Consider the following 15,341-nt stretch of genomic DNA (forward strand, 5'->3'; position numbering starts at 1 on the left):
GTATACACCAAGGCAGTGATCAACCCCCCCCCCCATAGCGGTATACACCAAGGCAGTGATCAACCCCCCCCCATAGCGGTATACACCAAGGCAGTGATCAACCCCCCCCATAGCGGTATACACCAAGGCAGTGTACACCAGGGCAGTGATCAACCCCCCCCATAGCGGTATACACCAAGGCAGTGTACACCAGGGCGGTGATCAACCCCCCCATAACGGTGTACACCAAGGCGGTGATCAACCCCCCATAACGGTGTACACCAAGGCAGTGTACACCAGGGCGGTGATCAACCCCCCCCAAAACGGTGTACACCAAGGCGGTGATCAACCCCCCCCCATAGCGGTGTACACCAAAACAGTGTACACCAGGGCGGTGATCAACCCCCCCATAGCGGTGTACACCAAGGCAGTGTACACCAGGGCAGTGATCAACCCCCCCAAAGCGGTGTACACCAAGGCAGTGTACACCAGGGCAGTGATCAACCCCCACCCCAAAGCGGTGTACACCAAGGCGGTGATCAACCCCCCCATAGCGGTGTACACCAGGGCGGTGATCAACCCCCCCCCCCATAGCAGTGTACACCAGGGCAGTGATCAACCCCCCCGGTGTACACCAAGGCAGTGTACACCAAGGCGGTGATCAACCCCCCCATAGCAGTGTACACCAGGGCGGTGATCAACCCCCCCATAGCAGTGTACACCAGGGCGGTGATCAACCCCCCCATAGCAGTGTACACCAAGGCGGTGATCAACCCCCCCATAGCAGTGTACACCAAGGCGGTGATCAACCCCCCCATAGCAGTGTACACCAAGGCGGTGATCAACCCCCCCATAGCAGTGTACACCAAGGCGGTGATCAACCCCCCCATAGCAGTGTACACCAAGGCGGTGATCAACCCCCCCATAGCAGTGTACACCAAGGCGGTGATCAACCCCCCCATAGCAGTGTACACCAAGGCGGTGATCAACCCCCCCATAGCAGTGTACACCAAGGCGGTGATCAACCCCCCCATAGCAGTGTACACCAAGGCAGTGATCAACCCCCCCCATAGCAGTGTACACCAGGGCGGTGATCAACCCCCCCATAGCGGTGTACACCAAGGCAGTGTACACCAGGGCGGTGATCAACCCCCCCATAGCGGTGTACACCAAGGCGGTGATCAACCCCCCCATAGCAGTGTACACCAGGGCGGTGATCAACCCCCCCATAGCGGTGTACACCAAGGCAGTGTACACCAGGGCGGTGATCAACCCCCCCATAGCAGTGTACACCAAGGCGGTGATCAACCCCCCCATAGCAGTGTACACCAAGGCAGTGTACACCAAGGGCGGTGATCAACCCCCCCATAGCGGTGTACACCAAGGGCGGTGATCAACCCCCCCATAGCAGTGTACACCAAGGGCGGTGATCAACCCCCCCATAGCAGTGTACACCAAGGGCGGTGATCAACCCCCCCATAGCAGTGTACACCAAGGGCAGTGATCAACCCCCCCATAGCAGTGTACACCAAGGGCAGTGATCAACCCCCCCATAGCAGTGTACACCAAGGGCGGTGATCAACCCCCCCATAGCAGTGTACACCAAGGGCGGTGATCAACCCCCCCATAGCAGTGTACACCAAGGGCGGTGATCAACCCCCCCATAGCAGTGTACACCAAGGGCGGTGATCAACCCCCCCATAGCAGTGTACACCAAGGCGGTGATCAACCCCCCCATAGTGGTGTACACCAAGGCAGTGTACACCAAGGGCGGTGATCAACCCCCCCCATAGCAGTGTACACCAAGGGCGGTGATCAACCCCCCCCCATAGCAGTGTACACCAAGGCAGTGTACACCAGGGCAGTGATCAACCCCCCCAAAGCGGTGTACACCAGGGCAGTGATCAACCCCCCCAAAGCGGTGTACACCAGGGCAGTGATCAACCCCCCCATAGCGGTTTACACCAAGGCAGTGTACACCAAGGCAGTGTACACCCCCCCCATAGCAGTGTACATCAAGGCAGTGTACACCCCCCCCCCATAGCAGTGTACACCAAGGCAGTGTACACCCCCCCCCAGCAGTGTACACCAAGGCAGTGTACACCAGGGCAGTGATCAACCCCCCCAAAGCGGTGTACACCAAGGCGGTGATCAACCCCCCCATAGCGGTGTACACCAAGGCAGTGTACACCAGGGCAGTGATCAACCCCCCCCCCCCCTAGCAGTGTACACCAGGGCAGTGGTGATCAACCCCCCCAAGGCGGTGTACACCAAGGCAGTGTACACCAATGTAGACCAACAAGTAGTTAACATCCCAAAGTTGAACACCACTGCTGTTCTTATGGCAAGTCTGCTCTGCCAAAGCCTCCAAATATTTGTGTCTTCAGTAATAAATTCCCACTAATGTAATTGGATTGTATGCGAGTATATAATGTTCCTAATACTCTTATGATAAACACTTATCTTTCCCAGCGCTGTGCAGGATCAGTCTGTGTCTTTCATACACACTGGCTGTTCTTGTGACAAGTCCACTCAGTCAAAGCCTCCAAGTATTCCTGTCTTCAGAAATAAATAATTTTTCAATAAACACTTTTCAAATATTTCAATTCATTTCTATCCATTTTTAAGAAATGTGTTTCCCCCAAAAAATAACTCATTCATTTTGAGCCCAAAAGAGACTAGATTTTTCCCATACACATAACATAAGAAGTTGCCTCCACTGGGTCAGACCAGAGGTCCATCCTGCCCAGCGGTCCGCTCCCGTGGCGGCCCATCAGGTCCGCGACCTGTGAAGTGGTTTCTGACCATTTCTTTAACCTACCTCAAGTTCTATCTGTACCCCTCTATCCCCTTTTCCTTCAGGAACCTATCCAAACCCTCCTTGAACCTCTGTACAGATTTCTGGCCTATCACATCCTCCGGAAGCGCGTTCCATGTGTCCACCACCCTCTGGGTAAAAAAGAACTTCCTAGCATTTGTTCTAAACCTGTCCCCCTTCAATTTCTCCGAGTGACCCCTAGTGTTTGTGGCTCCGCTCAGTTTGAAGAATCTGTCCCTATTCACTTTCTCTATGCCCTTTAGGATTTTGAAGGTTTCTATCATGTCCCCTCTAAGTCTCCTTTTCTCCAGGGAGAACAGCCCCAGCATTTTTAACCTGTCAGCGTATGAAAAATTTTCCATACCTTTTATCAGTTTAGTCGCTCTCCTCTGCACTCCCTCTAGTACCGCCATGTCCTTCTTTAGGTACGGCGACCAGTATTGAACACAGTACTCCAGGTGCGGGCGCACCATTGCGCGATACAGCGGCATGATGACTTCCTTCGTCCTGGTTGTGATACCTTTTTTGATGATGCCCAGCATTCTGTTTGCCTTCTTTGAGGCTGTCGCACACTGCACCGATGGTTTCAGTGATGTGTCGACCATCACCCCCAGGTCCCTCTCAAGGTTACTCACCCCTAGAAGTGTTCCCCCCATTTTGTAGCTGAACATCGGGTTCTTTTTCCCTACATGCATGACCTTGCATTTCTCCACGTTAAAACTCTTCTTCTCCTCCACCCTAATTCTTCCTATTTCCTTTCTATCCATCCCTCCCATCCCTTGTGCAGCAAAACCCTTGCAGCTTTTATCCCTCCCTACCTCCAATACCCCATGTAGCATCTTTCTATCCCCCCCCCCCCCCCGATCCCAATGGCCTAATAATCTATTTAATGTAGCTTGGGCAATGGAGGGATTAAGTGATTTGCCCAGGGTCATCAGGATCAGCGTGGGTTTGAACTCAAAGCTTCAGGATGCTGAAGCTGTAGCTGTAATCACTGCTCTACACTCTTCTAAAAATATTTCCTATTTTAAAAATGCAGCATGGTCCCTTTTGAATTGCATGGCTTCCGTCTTGTGTATAATTTGATTCTCAACTCCAAAGTTCTCCTTGACCAATCACTGCCAACCAATTTACCATTTGGGAGTCAGGAAATTCTTACCTGTCATCCTTCCTGTAAAATTTCAGTGATCAGGTAACTCGCATCCTAGGAATCCCTGCAGTACAAAACAAACTAAATATGTAAGTGAGGGAAGGAAGGACGTGGTAGGACTTGAGGGAGCACAAACAGGGTCATGAACTTGGAACACAGAATGAAAGGAAAGAGTGAGGGGTGCACAAGCCATAATATGGAAAAACAGAGGGAGTGAGGAAAAGATGAAGACAGACAGACAAAGAATTATTGGTCATGGGGGAGAGGAGTGAGGTAGAGATGTATGAGCGCGGAGAGAAGGGGAGAACATACTGGGCCGAGGAAGCCTCCCGCACTTTTTCTTTTTAACTACAGAAGGAGAAGGTATTAATGAAGTGCTAGATTGGCCATGAAGGGGGGGGGGGGAGAGCTTATGGGGCCAGAAACAGAGAGAGATGGTGGGCAATAGTCTTAAGGGAAAGAAGTTGGACCTGGGATGGTGTGGAGGAAGAGGGAAAGATACTTGAAGGAAAAACTGTTGGGAAGAGAAAGGGAGATATGGTGGACCTGGGGAAGGGAGGCAGGCAGGGGGAGAGATGGGATGGGGCATTTGGGAAGAGGAAGTAAGAGAAGTTGGATCTGGGGATAGAAGGGAAGGAGGGAGAAATGATGGGATAGGGCATTTGGGAAGAGGAAGAGAAGTTGGATCTGGGGATGGAAGGGAGGGAGGGAGATGTTAGGTCTGTGGATGGAAGGCAGAGATGCACCATCAAGGAGGGGGAAGGGAAGAAAAACAGAAAAGAGCAAAACATTGGACTGGTGATAGAGCAGCAGAGAAGAACCCATAGGAGAGCAGGAGGGAAGAGCTGGGTAAGAAGATGCTAGGAGATGGAAAGAAAGGGATAGGCAGTTGCAGCCTGATGGGAGAGGGAGGGGGGATTGTCAAAGTGGTGACCCATGACAAGATATGAGAGCAGTGAGTACAGTGGTATTAATATGGTAATGGGGAATAGAGACCAGGAAAAAGGAGGCTGGGAAAAGAGTGAGATGGGAAACGGGAAATGGAAGAGCTAAGGACAGAGAAAAGATGGAAAATTGAGAGGTAGCGGAACGTTTAAAAAGAAAGGTGAGAAAGGCAAGATTTGAGTGGAAAGAAGCGGAAAAAAAAAGTTAAGAAAGCTGAAAGGGAAAAAATACATTGGACACAGGCATAAGAAGAAAAACTATGGAATGAGAGGAGAGGAGAAAATAAAAGGACAGCAGACACTGGAAAGAGACCTAGTTGAAGATGGACAAAATGCAGGAAGAAAAACTGGGACTGAGATGATGGAAAAACAAAACATCCAGACAAGGTAGAAAAAATTATTTTATTTTGAATTTATTAACTGGAAATTCTTACCTGCTATCCTTCCTGTAAAATTTCAGTTGACTCTTTTCAGTGATCAGGTAACTCACATTCTAGGAATCCCTGCAGTACAAAAAACAAATAAGTATAAGGGAGGGAAATAAGGAAGAAGGACATGTTGGGTCTTAAGGGAGGGAGCACAAACAGGACGAAAGGAGGGGCATGAACTTGGGACACAGAATTAAGGGAAAGAGGGAGGGGAGCACGAGCCATAATATGGAAAAACGGAGGGAGTGAGGGAGAGATACTGAGGTGCGGGAGAGAATAGAAAGGGAGAATTGGGTATCAGAGGGCAAGATGGTGCACATGGGGAGATAGAGGAGAACTGTTAGGCAGAGAGAGAAGGGAGGGATTGGGAGAGGAGTGAGGTAGAGATACATGGGCATGGAGAGAAGGGGGAGAACATACTGGGCAGAGGAAGCCCCCCCCCCGGACTTTTTTTAAAAAAATACATAAGTGGGGGGGATGGTATTAAAGAAGTGCTAGATAGGGCTGGGGGGTGAGAGCTTATGGGACCAGAAACAGAGAGAGATGGTGGATAATAGTCTGAAGGGAGAGAAGTTGGACCTGGGATGGTGTAGAGAAAGAGGGAATGATACTTAAAGGAAGAACTGTTGGGAAGAGAAAGGAAGAAATGGTGGACCTGGGGAAGGTAGGCAGGAAGAGAAAGGGAGAAAAGTTGGATCTGGGGATAGAAGGCAGAGAGATGCTAGAAGATAGAAAGAAAGGGACAGGGAGTTATAGCTTGAAAAGAGGTGACCCATGTAGATGAGGTAAAAAGGGAGATGACAAGATAAGTGAGAGAGCAGCGAGTACAATAGTATTAATGGGGTAATGGGGAGTAGATGACAGGAAAAAGGAGGATGGGAAAAGAGTGAGATGGGAAATGGGAGAGCTAGGGACTGAGAGAAGATGGAGAATTGTGAAGTAGCTGAACATTTAAAAAGAAGGGCGAGAAAGAAGGCAAGATTTAAGTGGACACAGGCAAAAAAATAAAAAAAAGTTAAGCTGAAAGGGAGACAGGCATAAGAAGGAAAAGGAATTTTACAAGAGAAGGAGAAAAAAAATGGACAGCAGATACTGGAAAGAGAATTACTTGAAAATGGACTAAACGCAAAAAGAAAAACTGGGACCAAGATGATGGAAAATCAAAACATCCAGACAGCAAGGTAGAAAAAAATATTTTATTTTGAATTTATTAACTGGAATGTTAGCTTTGGGATATGTGCATCACAATTATTTTTGTATTCAATGATTTGGGGGAGGGACTGGAGCCCAAAATTGGTGGATGGGCACCAAAGTTTCTCCCTGCCAGAGTGCAATTTATAAATACTTGTGCTAGTGTGGATTCTCAAGCCCTGCTGACTAAAGACATCTTCCTCCGGTTTAGCAACTCAAAATCTCAAAGCTTTGCAGCCAATGGCAATATCCTCAAGCTGCTACTGCTTTCAAGAAAGCCAAGGTGGAGATTTCAGACATAATTTCAATTGTAATCATGTTATTGAAGCCTTAAAAAAAAAAGAAGATCAATACCCTCATTATTTGCAACATAATATTTTGTTAACGTTTCAAACTTTAGTTACTTTAAGAATTCTTATACTGTATTATAATAAATTTCCAATTACATTTCTAAACATTCTTATTGCTCGTCAAGTATCTATTTAAATCATCATAATATAATCTATAGAATTATATTAACAAAATATATAAATTTTGATTTAAACTAATGTCTTTATTACTGATTCATAATCATCTTCGTAAATTGAATCCCCTATGTTATAGGGATCTTTATAATCAAAAGCTAGATCAATCTGGTGCCTCAATTGAAGCACTTAAAAGTATGCTTTAATTTGTTCTTATTCCTTCACTAGTTAACCTCTTATTCACTAATTAGAATAAACAACAAATTATATTATAGCAATCTTTATAATTAAAAGCTAGATCTAGTATGAGTTACTCTCATACTTTTAATATACTATCAATTACAAGATTAACTGTTTATCAATTATAGTCAGCAATAAAAACCATTGTGTTCACAAAACACAAATTATTTGGAATCACAAATTTTTTTTAAAAAATATAATTTTCTCTTTAAATTGAAACTGTCTTAATTTTTAATGTGCATGTTAAATTTTTTATAACTTTTAAAACCTATGAAATTAATAGTACCACATGGTATACCGTTTGGATTGCGGTAGAGGCAGACACGGAAAGCGCGGAAGGGAGCCGCGGGGGAAGTAGCTGAATCACTGCCGAGGCCGGCATTTTTTTTTGTGCTTCACGGAAGGTAAAGGGCCACCAGACAGGAGAGAAGACTGGAAACATGCTAGATCACGGCACCGGGACCAGAGCCTTGGAACCGAACCCTAAAAAAAGAAGTTCCTGGACCGTGACTCTAAAGCCAATAACACCCCCCTCGTGGCTTGCATTTGGAGGAACATTACTAAAAGTCTTTTATTACATGGGGGGATGTGGGTTTAAAAAAAACAGTGGGTCCCGGGTGTGGTAGACCCTAGGTACGCCACCGAGTGTCTTAAGCGTGTTAACTCTTAAAATTACCCCTCCAAAAAAATACATCGTACAGGAAACGCTAAAACGAAGCTTCCGTCTAAGAATACTAAAGGCAACGACTATAGTTAAGTTCTGACACAAATCTTATCCTCTAAGTTCAAAATTTAAACTTTCAAACTCATTCTAACCGCTTACATCTTAAAACAGCATCTAAAAACTTACCCGCTATGGCGCGGAACCTCTTCCCTCCAAGGTTACAGCATCGCAAAGATTACCAAGCACAGTCACATCTCCTCACTCCAACGTTGCATTCTCAAAAGTGGTGACTACCGTGAACTTTATACGCTCAGTCATTAGGCTCCACGTCATCGCTCACCTGATTGTCATATAATCATTTACGTTAGTTTTGGTCATCACCCCTCATAGGGTGGTAGATGTTACGTAAACTTCGTGCGCTGGTGACGTGCACCCGATTAATCGTCCGGTTACAATTCTATCCCGCACAAAGGGAGGACGATTTTATACCTCAAAAACGATATTGAATCAAAACTAAATGCTTTAATAAGCATTTATAATTAAAATAAGCCTCTTAACTTATGTGGACTTTGTTGCAAAATTTAATCCTGTACACCAAGATAAATGATCTTGGTATCAATTATATATCCCATGATGAACTTTAAATAAATTATATTTTTCCATCAAATATGAACTGTTTTGTTCTCATTGCCAGAACCTCATTTTAAAAACCCCTAATTTTGCAGGGACTCGGCTGCTGCTTCTTGGGCCGTGCACTAAGAGCATCGCTTTCCCTTCTACCTCCCATGGCCACCATCCCCTTCTATAAAGCATCTGCCCCTTCCATCATCTTCCACCTCTCTTCTCTACACCATCTGCCCTGGTCTGTTAAGCCACTGGTCTTTGACCTGGGGGCCACTGCGGGAGCAGACTGCTGGGCAGGATGGACCCCTGGTCTGACCCAGCAGTGCCAATTCTTATGTTCTCTTCCATCCAGTATCTGCTCTCTATCTCTGCATCCCCTTCTCTCTTTCCATCGAGTATCTGCCCCCTCTCTCCCCATCCCCTTCTATAAAGCATGTGCTCCCCTCTCCCTTTCCATCCAGTGTCTTCCTATCTCTCACCTGACACCCTGCTGCTGCTTCATGCTCCTCCGAGATTACAGGTCAGAGTCAACAGCTGATCATATTGAGGTAGCCTGTTTTGCCGCAGCAGCAGCCAGAGGGGGGTGGGGAGGTGCTGCTCTTGCTGCGTGGGGACTTCACAGGAGGTGTGCAGCTTAGAGAGAACATCAAGTCAGAGCTTGTTCTTTAGTTCAGTGCCTATGTGGCATGTTGGCCTTAGAATCCACTTCTGCCTTTTAACCTTTATTTTTATATACTCCAGAGGTATTGAACTCTTCAGTTCGCAGCAAAAGAATCTCCCTGAGAATGTCCACGGTAGGAGGGATGCCTAATCCCTCCTGCTGCCAACCCTGAACCCCCCACCCTGGAGACTGACCACGGCAGGAAGGATGCCCATAAGAGGGGACTTAGGCATTAGGGCCAACCAGAGTCTTGGCCGCATTCGATGTATAGATATTGATGATTGGGGGTCATGGATTTTTTTTTTGGGGGGGGGGCTGCTGGCAGGAGAGAGTGGGCATATCGCTTGCCTATCGCAGTTGGAGGGAGGTGGGCTGTTTCAGACATTCCAGCAGGAGGGCGTTGGCATCCATCCTTTCTTGGAGAATCTGGGGGTGGGGGGAGTGGCGGCAAGAGGGATTGGGCATCTCTCCTGCCGCAGACTGTCCCATGGGGGGTTTGGGGGTGGCAGCAGGAGGGATTAGGCATTCCTCCTGCCGTGGACATTTTCTCTAACCAGCACTGGTTAGAGAATCGAGGTAGTTAGGCAGATGCAATTCTGTATAGGATGCCGGTGTACGATTCTCAGCTGCTGAGACTGGCGTCCTATACAGAATCTGCCCTTAAATGTTTTGTTCTGGATCTAAAGTACTGCTCTATATAACTTATATTAACTGGTACTTTATATCAAGAGATTATTTTAGAGTACAATTTAGATGTGCTTGCATGATATTTAAAATCATTTATGAAATATTCATGTCCTTGTTACCTTTGTCTTGCGTTCCTAGCAGTAAATATTTTTCATGATTTCTCTCAAGAACCTTCTGATTTAATGAACTGGCTCTTATTTTTTTTTCTAGGTTCATGAAGGATCCCAGACGGAAACATATCAAATATGAGTTTTCTTTATGCATTTCTGAATAATAAACATCGATGTTGAGCCCTGGGTCTTGTCTGAAGTTATCTTCTTCCTCATGCATGCTGCGGGCACCTTACCTCTCAAATGCAGATCCCATCCAGCTGCTTCTCACAGGAACTAAAAGCTTCAATCCTACATATAAAACTAGACATACAAATCGGTCTCCCTCGCTCCAAGTAAGTATGTGTTCCTCATTTAGGCTGGTTACCTACAACACTGTTAAACTCACTTCCATAGAAATAAAAAGAACTTTTTTTATGTTCAATATCTTTATTGTTTTATAATGATAAAAGTAAACCAGTATAACATCAATGACAGAAAGAACAAACAATTATCCAGTCTCTGCTAAGTGAGATAATGGAGAAGTAATATCCAAGTATGACAAACTTTGGGGTCAGAGTATACAAATTAACTTTGTATAGGCAAGGATAGAAACAGCTTATGCAACAAGGTCCAATAGGAAGTTTAGAAAATAGATTATAAAGCTGAGAGAGATTGACAGGAAAGAAGAAAGAAAGCTGTGTGAGAAAAACCCAGACAAAAAATATTTGGCTTCATAACAAGGGTCTACAGCAGTGTGTCGCAAACTGTGTGCCTCCTGAGATTTCAGGTGTGCCGCGGAACACTAGGGGGGGAGCAGCAGGAGAGGCGCTGGCGCCGGTTGACTGCCTACAGAGGCACGTCCTACAGGCAAGCGGTCGGCTTAAGTGCCTCTCCTTCTCTGGCCCTTTTTCCTGCTGACACAGCCCACTGGATGCTTAGGACCTGTCTGGTGATCTCACGCACTTCCAGGTGCCACAGCTCAAGAACGTTTGTGGGACACTGATCTAGAACAATAATTATGAATAGGATCCCAGATACCAGTAACCTTATACAGTGATCCATTCCTCTCTCTCTCATAGTTCTCTCTCTCTCAGTGTTAGTGTTCTGTCTCTCTCAGTATTCATCTGATCTCTCTCTCTCAGTGTTCAAGTATTCTCTCTCTCTTAGTGTTAGTGTTCGGTCTCTCTCAGTGTTCTAGTGTTCTTTCTCTATTAATGTTAGTGTTCTGTGTCTCTCAGTGTTCAAGTGTTCTCTTTCTTAGTGTTAGTGCTCTGTCTCTCTCAGTGTTCTAGTGCTCTGTCTCTCTCAGTGTTCTAGTGTTCTCTCTCTCTTAGTGTTAGTGTTCTCTCTCTCTGTGTTCAAGTGTTCTCTCTATCTCTTAGTGTTAGTATTCTGTCTCTCTCAGTGTTCTAGTGTTCTTTCTCTATTAATGTTAGTGTTCTGTGTCTCTCAGTGTTCAAGTGTTCTCTTTCTTAGTGTTAGTGCTCTGTCTTTCTCAGTGTTCGAGTGTTCTCTCTCTCTTAGTGTTAGTATTCTCTCTTTCTAAGTGTTAATGTTATCTCTCTTAATGGTAGTGTCCTGTCTCTCTCAGTGTTGAAGTGTTCTCTCTCCTAGTGTTAGTGTTCTCTCTCTCTAAGTGTTCGAGTGTTCTCTCTCTCTTAGTGTTAGTGTTCTGTCTTTCTTAGTGTCAGTGTTCTCTCTCTCTTAGTGTTAGTGTTCTTTCTCTAACTGTTCAAGTGTTCTCTCTCTCTCTCTCAGTGCCAAAGTGTTCTCTACCTCTTAGTGTTAGTGTTCTCTCTCTCTAAATGTTCGAGTGTTTTCTCTCTCTTAGTGTTAGTGTTCTGTCACTCTCAGTGCTCAAGTGTTCTCTCTTATAGTGTTCTGTCTTTCTTAGTGTTAGTGCTCTTTCTCTTAGTGTTAGTGTTCTGTCTTTCTTAGTGTTAGTGTTCTGTCTTTCTTAGTGTTAGTGTTCTCTCTCTCTAAATGTTCGAGTGTTTTCTCTCTCTTAGTGTTAATGTTCTGTCTTTCTTAGTGTTCGAGTGTTCTGTCTCTCTTAGTGTTAGTGTTCTGTCTTTCTTAGTGTTAGTGTTCTCTCTCTCTTAGTGTTAGTGTTCTCTCTCTCTTAGTGTTAGTGTTCTGTCTCTCTCAGTGTTTAAGTGTTCTCTCTCTTAGTGTTAGTGTTCTGTCTCTCTTAGTGTTAGTATTCTCTCTCTCTTAGTGTTAGTGTTCTTTCTCTAACTGTTCAAGTGTTCTCTCTCTCTCTCTCAGTGCTCAAGTGTTCGCTCTCATAGTGTTCTATCTTTCTTAGTATTAGTGTTCTCTATCTTTTAGTGTTAGTGTTCTCTCTCTCTGTGTTCAAGTGTTCTCTCTCTCTCTTAGTGTTAGTGTTCTCTATCTCTTAGTGTTAGTGTTCTGTCTCTATCAGTGCCAAAGTGCTCTCTATCACTTAGTGTTAGTGTTCTCTCTCTCTAAATATTCGAGTGTTCTCTCTCCCTTAGTGTTAATGTTCTGTCTTTCTTAGTGTTAGTGTTCTCTATCTCTTAGTGTTAATTGTTCTCTCTCTCTAAGTGTTCGAGTGTTCTCTCTCTCTTAGTGTTAGTGTTCTCTATCTCTTAGTGTTAGTGTTTTGTCTCTCCCAGTGACAGTGTTCTCTCTCTCTAAGTGTTCTCTCTCTCTTAGTGTTAGTGTTCTGTCTCTCTCAATGCTGAAGTGTTCCCTCTCATAATGTTCTCTCTCTCTACATGTTAATGTTCTCTCATTAGTGGTAGTGTTCTGTCTCTCTCAGTGTTCAAGTGTTATCTCTCTCTCTCAGTGTTAGTGTTCTGTCTCTCTCAGTGTTAGTGTTCTCTATCTCTTAGTGTTAGTGTTCTGTCTCTCTCTGTGTTCAAGTGTTCTCTCTTTATTAGTGTTAGTGTTCTCTATCTCTTAGTGTTAGTTTTTTGTCTTTCTTAGTGTTCGAGTGTTCTCTCTCTCAGTGTTCGAGTATTCTATCTCTCTTAGTGTTAGTATTCTCTCTCTCTTAGTGTTAGTGTTCTTTCTCTAACTGTTCAAGTGTTCTCTCTCTCTCTCTCAATGCTCAAGTGTTCGCTCTCATAGTGTTCTATCTTTCTTAGTATTAGTGTTCTCTATCTTTTAGTGTTAGTGTTCTCTCTCTCTGTGTTCAAGTGTTCTCTCTCTCTCTTAGTGTTAGTGTTCTCTATCTCTTAGTGTTAGTGTTCTGTCTCTCTCAGTGCCAAAGTGCTCTCTATCACTTAGTGTTAGTGTTCTCTCTCTCTAAATATTCGAGTGTTCTCTCTCCCTTAGTGTTAATGTTCTGTCTTTCTTAGTGTTAGTGTTCTCTATCTCTTAGTGTTAATTGTTCTCTCTCTCTAAGTGTTCGAGTGTTCTCTCTCTCTTAGTGTTAGTGTTCTGTCTCTCTCAGTGTTTAAGTGTTCTCTCTCTTAGTGTTAGTGTTCTCTCTCCCTTAGTGTTAATGTTCTGTCTTTCTTAGTGTTAGTGTTCTCTATCTCTTAGTGTTAATTGTTCTCTCTCTCTAAGTGTTCTCTCTCTCTCAGTGTTAGTGTTCTCTATCTCTTAGTGTTAGTGTTCTCTCTCTCTCTGTGTTCAAGTGTTCTCTCTCTCTCTTAGTGTTATGTTCTCTATCTCTTAGTGTTAGTGTTTTGTCTCTCCCAGTGACAAAGTGTTCTCTCTCTCTAAGTGTTCTCTCTCTCTTAGTGTTAGTGTTCTGTCTCTCTCAGTGTTTAAGTGTTCTCTCTCTTAGTGTTAGTGTTCTGTCTTTCTTAGTGTTAGTGTTCTCTCTCTCTCTGTGTTCAAGTGTTCTCTCTCTCTCTAAGTGTTCTCTCTCTCTTAGTGTTAGTGTTCTGTCTCTCTCAGTGTTTAAGTGTTCTCTCTCTTAGTGTTCTGTCTTTCTTAGTGTTAGTGTTCTCTCTCTCTCTGTGTTCAAGTGTTCTCTCTCTCTCTTAGTGTTATGTTCTCTATCTCTTAGTGTTAGTGTTTTGTCTCTCCCAGTGACAAAGTGTTCTCTCTCTCTAAGTGTTCTCTCTCTCTTAGTGTTAGTGTTCTGTCTCTCTCAGTGTTTAAGTGTTCTCTCTCTTAGTGTTAGTGTTCTGTCTTTCTTAGTGTTAGTGTTCTGTCTTTCTTAGTGTTAGTGTTCTGTCTTTCTTAGTGTTAGTGTTCTCTCTCTCTAAATGTTCGAGTGTTCTCTCTCTCTAAATGTTCGAGTGTTTTCTCTCTCTTAGTGTTAATGTTCTGTCTTTCTTAGTGTTAGTGTTCTCTATCTCTTAGTGTTAGTGTTCTCTCTCTGTAAATGTTCGAGTGTTTTCTCTCTCTTAGTGTTAGTGTTCTGTCACTCTCAGTGCTCAAGTGTTCTCTCTTATAGTGTTCTGTCTTTCTTAGTGTTAGTGTTCTGTCTTTCTTAGTGTTAGTGTTCTCTCTCTCTAAATGTTCGAGTGTTTTCTCTCTCTTAGTGTTAATGTTCTGTCTTTCTTAGTGTTCGAGTGTTCTCTCTCTCTTAGTGTTAGTGTTCTCTCTCTCTAAATGTTCGAGTGTTTTCTCTCTCTTAGTGTTAGTGTTCTGTCACTCTCAGTGCTCAAGTGTTCTCTCTTATAGTGTTCTGTCTTTCTTAGTGTTAGTGTTCTGTCTTTCTTAGTGTTAATTGTTCTCTCTCTCTTAGTGTTAATGTTCTCTCTCTCTAAATGTTCGAGTGTTTTCTCTCTCTTAGTGTTAATGTTCTGTCTTTCTTAGTGTTAGTGTTCTCTATCTCTTAGTGTTAGTGTTCTGTCTCTCTCTGTGTTCAAGTGTTCTCTCTTTATTAGTGTTAGTGTTCTCTATCTCTTAGTGTTAGTTTTTTATCTTTCTTAGTGTTCGAGTGTTCTCTCTCTCAGTGTTCGAGTGTTCTATCTCTCTTAGTGTTAGTATTCTCTCTCTCTTAGTGTTAGTGTTCTTTCTCTAACTGTTCAAGTGTTCTCTCTCTCTCTCTCAGTGCTCAAGTGTTCGCTCTCATAGTGTTCTATCTTTCTTAGTATTAGTGTTCTCTATCTTTTAGTGTTAGTGTTCTCTCTCTCTGTGTTCAAGTGTTCTCTCTCTCTCTTAGTGTTAGTGTTCTCTATCTCTTAGTGTTAGTGTTCTGTCTCTCTCAGTGCCAAAGTGCTCTCTATCACTTAGTGTTAGTGTTCTCTCTCTCTAAATATTCGAGTGTTCTCTCTCCCTTAGTGTTAATGTTCTGTCTTTCTTAGTGTTAGTGTTCTCTATCTCTTAGTGTTAATTGTTCTCTCTCTCTAAGTGTTCTCTCTCTCTCAGTGTTAGTGTTCTCTATCTCTTAGTGTTAGTGTTCTCTCTCTCTCTGTGTTCAAGTGTTCTCTCTCTCTCTTAGTGTTATGTTCTCTATCTCTTAGTGTTAG

The 15,341-nt window shown here is 44.2% G+C and overlaps 1 long non-coding RNA gene across 1 annotated transcript; it reads right to left on the reverse strand.

The window, feature by feature from the left end:
* Positions 1-6,551: 6,551 nt before the first annotated feature.
* Positions 6,552-8,147, reverse strand: LOC117348094. The gene is made up of 3 exons (XR_004536913.1): positions 8,065-8,147; positions 7,513-7,697; positions 6,552-6,839 (listed from the first exon to the last, which is right to left on the reverse strand). It is a non-coding gene; the product is annotated as an uncharacterized LOC117348094 (long non-coding RNA).
* Between the last annotated feature and the right edge of the window lie 7,194 nt (positions 8,148-15,341).

The sequence above is a fragment of the Geotrypetes seraphini genome, chromosome 14, assembly GCF_902459505.1.
Source record: "Geotrypetes seraphini chromosome 14, aGeoSer1.1, whole genome shotgun sequence".
Taxonomy (NCBI): Eukaryota; Metazoa; Chordata; class Amphibia; order Gymnophiona; family Dermophiidae; genus Geotrypetes; species Geotrypetes seraphini.